Here is a 10,342-nt window from a genome sequence, read left to right as displayed (position 1 = left end):
ATATATAAAATACAGTAAGCAATACAAATTCTTTCATACATGTGACTTTACATAACAGTTTACACAAGTATTATGTGGTTAAACAGTTCAATCAATAGCGTCAGCAATGACGAATATGTGCAGGTAAGAGTCTCATAACTTTTCACAAACAGTAATACACAAAAAATCAGTTTATACAAATATTCACATAATCGCTTTCCATAGCTCAAGAATAAGCAGTTGACAGTTCCAGCAGTAGCACCCAGCAATGGTCAACAGGTGCAAAAACCAACAAGTGACATTTTTTCAGTAGAAACAGTCCATCAGTGGCACCCAGTAATGTTGAATAGGTGCAGACACCAACAAGTAACACCATTTCAGTATAAGCAGTTCCATTAGTGGCACCAGCAATGTTGAGCAGGTACTGATATCAACAGGTGACATCTTTTCAGTAGAAGCAGTCCATCAGTGGCACCCAGCAATGTTGAGCAGGTGCAGACAGCGACAGGTGACATCTTTTCAGTAGAAACAGTCCATCAGTGGCACCCAGCAATGTTGAGCAGGTGCAGACATCAACAAGTAACACCATTACAGTAGAAGCAGTCCATCAGTGGCACCCAACAATGTTGAGCAGGTGCAGACAGCGACAGGTGACATCTTTTCAGTAGAAACAGTCCATCAGTGGCACCCAGCAATGTTGAGCAGGTGCAGACATCAACAAGTAACACCATTTCAGTAGAAGCAGTCCATCAGTGGCACCCAGTAATGTTGACCAGGTGCAGACAGCAAGAAGCAACATCATTTCAGTAGAAGCAGTCCATCAGTGGTACCCAGCAATGTTGAGCAGGTACACACAGCAACAAGTCACATTTCTCAGCAGAAGCAGTTCCATAAAATTCACTATCACTGATCACACTGTTCATCAGAGTTTATAAGCAGAAATTAAACATGTCCTAGTGGCACCAATCATGTACAAAAGGTACAAGTAACAGTCCATAATTTTTACTATCACTGATCACACAGTTCATCAGCAGAAATTAAACATGACTAAATGTCACACATCATGTTGAAAAGTGCAGCACCAACACTAATCAGACAGTTCAGGCATGAACAATAGTTTGAATGCTCACAAAATTATTATCAATGCTCTTACACTAAACATACAAATCATAACAAACACACAAATGATATCAGATAATTGTCCTATTAACTATTACAATACACAAATACCAGTAAACCTATAATATTTATGGGTGTCAGTGCAAGCCACTACCAACAAGTAAAATAATATTTAGGAGATAGGTTGGGATCACTTCTCTGGGATTATAAAAGGAAAACACACAAAACACACTCACTCATCTTTCATCCACATTTAGTGCTCCCGTGTAGTTGAATAGTGTTAACTGTGTAAATGTAATTCTGTCAAAATTTGATGTTCATCATGTGTACCAAGTAGTAGTGGCAGCAATGTATAACAGTCAATAATAGTTAAGTCAACGTCATAGTCATCATGTCAAGACCAATATTTGCCAAGCCAGATCAAAATGTACGGTTGCTGAACAACTGTCAGTGTACCAAGATATGCAAATGCTTCCTCTCTCAAAAAAAAGTATATACTGCTTTGTGATTTGACAAAGTGTGTGTGTAGACAATCTTCCTTCTACTTGAGTGTTCTAGTCTGCCATCTTCATCCGCCTTGTTCCATATGGACCAACAAAAAAATATGCTCCTCACTTACTTTACCTCTTATCCACCAAAACTCCAATAATCATCAGCATAATCTCAATACTTCACTAATACCTCTTCAATACGTCGATACGTATAAACCTTATCATCAATATCATTTACCTTACCTCTTGTCCACGAAAACTCCAATAATCATCACTTAATCTTAATACTTCAATAATACCTCATCACTACGTCGATATATATAAACCTCAGCACCAATATCATTTCACTTCCATAACAACGCTTTCCTCTAGTCAGTCTCCTCGAACAAGTACAGACAAAATTCTAGTGCAAACTTCAATTCAGCATCCCATACAATCCGAAGACACAGTGTCCACACACAACCTCTGTGTAATCCATCTGACCCAAATTTTCTACTCATTATAAATTATAAGACACATTTTGGTTCCTTGTCCATCATTAAATAAAAGAAATGCATACATGACCTCTAACAGCCTTTAGTTTGAATAACTCTCAGTAATTAAGTACGATTACGGAGTGTGAATGATCATAATATTTCACAGTGTGTACAACACTTCAAGAATCATAGCAGAAGCAAACATGTGGAGTATTTTTGTGTCAAGTGTCACTTCCTATTTCAATTGCTCACGAAAAATGCAGTGTAATAACTGTCAATGGTCTAAACCTAGTTTTGGTATGTCATGTCGTTAGCTTCCTTCCTATTAGCATAAATTTATACAGCTTCCATAAAACCTCAGCTCATGTGACTTCTATGAAGTTTCTTGTACTCATGTCGTTCGTCGAATTATAGCAGTTCATTTTCTTATCTTAAAAATATAAGGCACTGAGCATAAGCAAAACATGCAATAGCGAGTAAATATACCAGTAGAGAACTGAATGTCAACAAGTGGATGCAGCACAATTCCTACAACGAGGCTCTGCCAAGCGAACAATCTATAATTAATACCACAGTGTAACCTAAACTCTATATTTGTACACAGTATATCAGCATTTCTATATACTAAATTGAAGAGTAGTTATGACAACAAAACAGAAATGTGTAAATATGCAATCCATACGCACAGCAGCAAACATATATCTTACGTAATAAACAAGTCATTAGCATCATATCAGCATAAGCAAATAAATGTTCATATGTAACCTTAATAAGTAAACAAGAAGGCGCAAGCAGATAAATCACAAAGTAAACCTTACATACATAACCACAGTCAGCACAATTAATCAGTTGTCAATTACAATTTAAATAAATAAGCACAGCAGGCACATAATAAAAAAATATGACATCAGTGAAAAGGCATAGCAGCCAAGCGATGCATAACATACATAACTAACAACACTGTTCATTAATCAATAATTGTCAAAATCAGTAAATGTACACAAGCACGTCGCTTCACAAGTAAATTCATAGAACATGAAATTAGCACAAAGTATGAATCACGTAATCGCGAGCAGCAAATTACATCTAAAGTACGTACCTAAGTGGAAATATGTTACCTGAAAAATGAACTCAATTAATAGTTACCTTTTTAGTATATTAGTTTCTTCTTCGAATTTACATTCTTCCTGAAATTTTCTCGATAGCAAGTCGTCTTAACGTCGGACACGCACAGAATTTACCTGTAGGTCTTAAATATTTTATACAACCGTATCCTGAAAAATACTGAACGTTAATAACATAATTCATCAAGTCACTATAGCTTTATACTGAATTTAATCCGAGAAATTAGACTGTGTATTTGTTTACGTCTGTCAGTGCATTCGCACTGAGCGCTCGATCAGCTGTAGGCGCGTGACGTAGAAAGTGATTGTTTGCGGTCAACGACTGGCTTGTGCGGCGCGCAGACTGACTGTTGCTTTGAGTATCTGCCGCCGCCAAAACACAGCGCGGTATCCTTGTATTCTCTCCATGTTTACGTAAACTGTTGGTTTCTCACAAGTATGTCATTCCACAAAAAATTTTACGTTAGATATATGATGTATTCCCTTAGAGCGTCGAGATTTAAGAGTTTCTACTTCAACAGTGTTGTCATGGATAATTTTGCGAATTCTGTATGGACCGTTACAAAGCAGAAAAAATTTGCGACACAAGCCTTTTCCTTTGTGAGACAAACGATGAGACTTAATTAATACCTTTTGACCAACTGACAAGATTTTTAAACGACCAGGACGTTTAGCTGATTTCTCTCTTCTTGCAGCCGCAGACGCAATATTTCGTAGGGCCAGGTTCACAACTTCAGAATGCCGCAGTTTTCGTGAAGGCGGAAAAGGAACGATTTCAGAAATGCGATTTGTCGGTGCTTTATTTTTTAATATCAGTAAAGGCGGTAAAGAAGTTGAATCATTAGGGAGTTCATTCAGAATGTTTTGAAAAATATGAAGATACTGATCCCACGTTCTGTGATTCTGATGACAATAAAGACGACACAATTTATTGATTTCCTTCATCCATCTTTCTGAAGCGTTAGACTGAGGGTGAAAAAGTGAAATAAAAATTGGTTTAATCTTACGACGCCGTAGAGTATGAAGCCAAATTTTAGAGCGAAACTGTGATCTATTATCTGATATAACCTTATCAACATGACCCACTTCTTTAAGAAAATGTTTGATGAAAGCATTAGATACTGAACGAGCTGTTGCTTTGCGTAACGGTGTAAAACACACATATTTTGATGTCAACTCCACTGCTACGAAAATGTACGCGAAACCATTAGTAGAACGAACCACTGGACCGAACAAATCGACTGCAGCCATGTCCTTTAATTTCGCTGGAATGATAGGAAACAACGGTGCTCTGTGAGAAACAGTTGGCGGCTTAGCCTTTTGACATAATTTGCATTTGGCAAGAACAGATCGAATACGTTTTTCCATATTACTGAAGTAGCAATTTTCTCGCAATTTATGAAAGCATTTTCTGGGACCAAAATGCGCATAACTGAAATGTGTGTACCAAATCAATTTATTGACCCTCTCATCAGGAATACAAACTAACCAAACAGAGTTGTCGACCGATTTTCGTTTGAAAAGAATGTCATTGCGAACTAAATAATGCTATCTAATCGCTACGCTTTCCTTTCTCCTCCACTTCTCCTTAATGTCCTTCCAGATTGGATCCTTATTTTGCTCCTTAGCGATGTCCTGGAGCGAAGATGAAATAAAGTTCTCAAACGCAACACCTTGAATGTACATCAAACAATAATGGTTTTCTTTGCAGTCCTCTTCAGCACTTTGTTTCAAACCCATAAGTGCACGTGATAAAGCATCAGCAACAATATTTGAAGATCCCTGTATGTAAACAATGCTAAAATCAAATTCCTGTAGGTACAACGCCCATCGTGACAATCTGCCATGAGTTAATTTTGTCGACATAAGAAATTCCAGAGCTCGATGATCGGTGTAAACCTTAGTATGTCTACCGAACAAAAATGTGCGAAATTTTGTGAAAGCCCAAACAACAGCCAAAGCTTCAAGTTCCGTAATCGAATAATTCTTTTCGGATTTAGAGAGAACACGACTTCCAAATGCAATAGTCTTCTGTACTACAACGCCGTTTTCTTCTATCTCTTGAAATAAATGTGCACCTAGGCCTTTGTATGATGAGTCCGTCGCCAAACAAAAATCTTTAGATAAATCCGGATGTGAAAGAAGGGGAGCAGCAACTAAAGCATCACGAAGTTGTTCAAATTCTGATTGCGCTTCCTCATCCCAACACCAATTAGAATTTTTTCCAGATAATTCACATAAACGAGGTGTGGCCAAATTGTCCAATCTAACAAAGCGTCTAAGAAAATTACAGACACCAAGGAAACTACGAACATCACGTTTTGTGGTAGGAACAGCATAATTACGAATAGCGTCTAGTTTCTCTGGATCAGGGAGAATACCTTCTGTAGAAATAATGTGACCGAGAAATTTCACCTGAGAACGACCAAATTCTGATTTTTCCAAGTTCACTGTCATGCCAACTCGTGCAAAAATACGTAATAATGAATCCAAAATTTTGTTGTGCTCACTCTAAGAACGTTTAGCAATAAGAATGTCGTCAACATAAGAAGTAATATTGTCACGAAGATAAACAGGTAAAATTTCATTTAAACTGCGAATAAATGCTGCAGAAGATACAGTAAGTCCAAACGGTAATTTCCGAAACTGGTAACAGTTACCAAAGGCTAAAAAGGCAGTATATTTTCTACAATCAGGGTGGAGTTCTATTTGCCAAAAACTTGCGCGCATGTCAATCGTGGATAAAACTTTAATTCCATGGAAATGTTGAAGAAGTTCATCTAAATTTTGTGGACGGTCAGTTTCAGGAATGATGATATCATTTATCTGTCTGGAATCCAGAACCAACCGAATTGATCCATCCTTTTTAACAACAACGTGTAATGGGCTGGTATAAGGACTGACTGCTGGCTCAACAATGCCCTGATCTAACATGTATTGAAGTTCATTCTTAACCTTGTCTCTGTAAGCCAAAGGAATAGCGTACGTTTTTCCTCGAAATGGTGTGTGTTCTTTCACTTTAAATAAATATTGTAAGCCTTGTATAGTTCCTGTGTGATGACTAAACACTGTAGCATGTGAAGTCAAAATGTGGTGCAGCTCTTCTCTTACAACGTCATCTGGCACTTCAGCTTTCTTAACCTTTTCATTAATTAATTCTTCGCTATTAATTATATCCTCCATCGCGTCTCTGTATCTATTGTCATTGTCATTAATAAACACAGTGTCGTCATAATGCTCAACGAAAACATCAGAAGTAAGAAACCTTAAACATTTTGTATCTGATTCAGATCTTGCTAAACACTCGAAAAATTTCAAACATTTCGGCATTCCGGCAACAGTCAAATTCACACTTCCTTCTTTAAAGTTCAAAATTGCCTTATGTGTGTTAAGAAACTCCATACCTAATATAATCTGTGTACTGAGTAATGGAACAATAATAAAATTAGCAGAAAATTCGTATCCTTGACAAATGAAATTTAGGTTGGTCTGTTGTTTAACTTCCACACCTTTTCCAGAAATCGCTCCTCGAATTGTAGTTTTTGAAATAGGTAACACAGGACAGGCAATAGTTCTTTCACATATACGAAAAACTGATTCACTAATGACGTTCAATGGGCTCCCAGAATCTAAAACTGCAGTGAACTTATTCTTACCCACACATACTTCAATAACAGGATGTAAAAATGCGTCTACATTATTTTACTTTTCATCTAGCAAAATGTCTCTCATGTCTTCCAGGCGTACGTAGTGTAAAGTCGTAGTGTCATTACTTTCTGAACCGTCTATATTGCTGCCAGAAGCCGAAGCTGCAAGTCATTGTCGATTGTTTGCGTCACGTCTTTGATTATTCCCGTCATTTCGCGGGTCAATTTCTACTATTTCCACTTGTCTCTCTGAATTTCTGTCACGCGGAGGATGCCAATTAGGTCCTTCCTGTCTGTTGGATGCAAATTCTTGGTTGTGTCTGTTATTAAAATTTCTGTTTTCCTGTCTGTCTGCATAACTACTTCTTGTATAATTTCGACTGTCACTTCTGAAATTATTGTTAGACCTACTACCCTGGTTATTTCTGTAGTAAGAGTTTCTATTATTGTATGAATAATTTCTGTCTTGATGATACCGATTACTGTTTCCGTATGATTGATCATTCCGGTAAGAATTACCGTTATTATAATTGTCTGTGTAATTTCTGTTAGAACGTCTGTTATTGTCATAAGGCTGGTATCTATTGTCCTGTCTGTTACGTCTGTCATTCTCAAAATTACCCATATAACGCCCGTTCCGATCACTATCCCTTTTCTCTGAAAATCTATCGTAATTACTGTTACTGAAAAAGTTACAAGAAGTCCCGTCGTCGTTGTCATACTCAAATTCTTGTAACAAAGTCTTAAAAGTCTCAATGTCGTCTTTACATCTTCCAGCTAAAGCAATTTGTCTTATGGATTGTGGCAGCTTAGTTAAACAAATGCGAATTAATTCAGTCGGGCTATAAGGGTTGGACAGGAACTGATTCTTTCGAATCATGTCTTCAAAGTATTCTGCCGGTGTGCGGAACTCAGACTGTTTAAAATTACGCTGCATAATCAGACTATGTTTGACTCTGTCTTGTGTGTTTTCGGACCAATATGCCGATAGAAATGCATGATAAAAATCATTCAGATTACTACACTCTCTAATGAGTGCGCCCATCCGCGTCGCCGGTTCGTTTTCTAAATATCCACACATAAATTCCAGTTTGTGACTTAGTGGCCAATTTGGTGGGAGTGCATACATAAATTGATCTAACCATGCACATGGATGTATGTCATTCTTAGAATTGCGGAAGATCTTAAATTTCCGAACAGTCAAAAAGTGTTTATAGTCAAAGTTTTCGCCTCGTGGCGACAAAGACCTACCGCGTCTGTCCCAGTTTGAATGTCGATTATTGTCAAGTTCGCGCGCCTGGCGCTCTCTTGTTGCGTCCCGTAAATGAAACAAATTATCTTCTTCAAAGCCCTCTGCTATCTGTGATTCTAAATTTCTTCTGCTGTCTTTTCCTACGATTTCGCCTTCAATTTGTTTGACTTGCTTTCGTAATGCCTCAACTTCCCTTTTAACGCGTTCATTAAATTTTCCCTGATTTTCAACATGCTTTTTTATGTTCTGGTACTCTTCGGTTTCTGCAAATGGTAATGGAGCTGTATCATCTGAATCTCTATCCCCATTTAAACTAAGACTTGTCAATTTATCTGAAATCTCCTCAACTCTTTCCGATAAGTCACCTATTTTTTCTTTCTGTTTACTTACGTCTTCCGTAAGTGTTGCGACTCGGGTTTCAGTGTTGACACATTTGGTAGTTAACTGTTCATATTGTTGTGTTAGATTATTTATTCTGTCATTTGGTACGGATTCCTCTATTCTCTCAAATATCTCTTCCTTATCGTGTGCACATTGTAAATTTAACTCTGAAAATTTCTGTACTATCACGCGATCTCTCTCCTCCTGTTCTCTATCCTGTTCCCTTTGTCTAATCTCTATTGCAATTAATCTATTATTGTGAGAATTCAAAATCGGTTGTACTTCTTCTCTGATTTCTTTCTTTAATTCATCTTTCATATTTTTGAAACATGTCCCTATTCGTGAATCTAACCGTGTTTCCATTGTTTCCATATCAGTTTTTAATTCAGATCCCAAGGTTCCCATCTCGGTTCTGATTGTTCCTATTTGTGATCCCAGTGAGTCTAACCGTGTTTCCATTGTTCCCATACCAGTTGTAATTGTTCCTATTTGTGATCCCTGTGAGTCTAACCGCGTTTTTAATTCAGATCCCAAATTTAATATTATACTCATCAACTGCTCCATGTTAACTGTTTCACAATTCTTTTCGCCCCTAACATTACCCGCAAAACCAGTTTCCTTCGTCATAGCTGTAAAGCTATCTGTGTTCGATACTACTCCAGAATCTTCTGTCATTAATCTCGTATTCTGTGAATTTTCTGATTGAGAAAAATTTTGAAATGGTTCCGGACTACTTTCCCGACTTATTAAATTATTTTCAACTTCATTATTCATCATCCTGTTGTCCTGTGTTGGCGAGTTCGCCATGTCAACAATTTCGTCATTCTGACTATCCATTATTTTTGCCTTTTTCATTGATCGCGTAATCATTTACAAAATATACAAAACTCGTCACTATATGAAAATTACACACAATGACACTTTATCATCAACAATATCATTCACACGAAATGCTTCCCTCAAACACGATTAACGAACAATAGAAGTATGACAATTACCAAATCTACACATGCAATATAGACTACAATTACTAACTACAAATTACTACAACAGTCCTACTGTCTACTATTTCTACAATCAGAAGAATTCCAAGGGACGATCCGAAGCAGTGGTCGCCACGTGCATGGGGGCTTAATTAAATATGATGAAAATAATTTTAATTTTTGCTTTAGTAGCTGTCTGTTCGATTACGAAGTCTCGTAACGGTTGGCCCTGACTATTATTATTACGCTATCTGACTGCATAGAACAATAACAAAGAATGAAATGGAAATTTTCATTAACACAATTAATTAATTAAGTCCCCAGCAACTATAAAACCTACGAAACCAAAGCACAAGTATAACTGTTCTGTGTGTGGAAATATGACTCAACGTACGCATCTGGCACGGTTCTTCTTCAACAACACAAGAAATTTTAAATATCATTTATACTGAATTAATTAAAGGAAATAGAAATACCATAATTACTCAAGAAAACCAGAATTGCACTCTAATCCAAGAACACAAGCCAGATGCTTTGTTGACTGAACCTGTAATGATGCATTATTTAAAACATGGAAATAATGAAAAATAAATCAAGTTTCGTTACCTTCATATATTGACCAAAATCACTCTAATCATTACAATATATCTCCACACCGACTCGCTATTACCACATCTCAACAAGAACTTTTCAGTATCACATCTCAGCAAGCACTCCCTACTAGCACATCTGAACACGAACTGACTACTACGAGTCCTGGACAAGCACAGCCCACTATGACATCTCAATAATCACTGCCAGTGGAGGCGGCGGAACAATGCTCTCTAGCGATCTCTGGCGCTGTGGCTCAGTGTAGCCACCTTTCAGTACTAAAAAAAATCAGCTAAATT

The sequence above is a fragment of the Schistocerca nitens genome, chromosome 6, assembly GCF_023898315.1.
Source record: "Schistocerca nitens isolate TAMUIC-IGC-003100 chromosome 6, iqSchNite1.1, whole genome shotgun sequence".
NCBI classification, from domain to species: Eukaryota; Metazoa; Arthropoda; class Insecta; order Orthoptera; family Acrididae; genus Schistocerca; species Schistocerca nitens.
Note: the sequence above shows the minus strand (reverse complement) of the source record.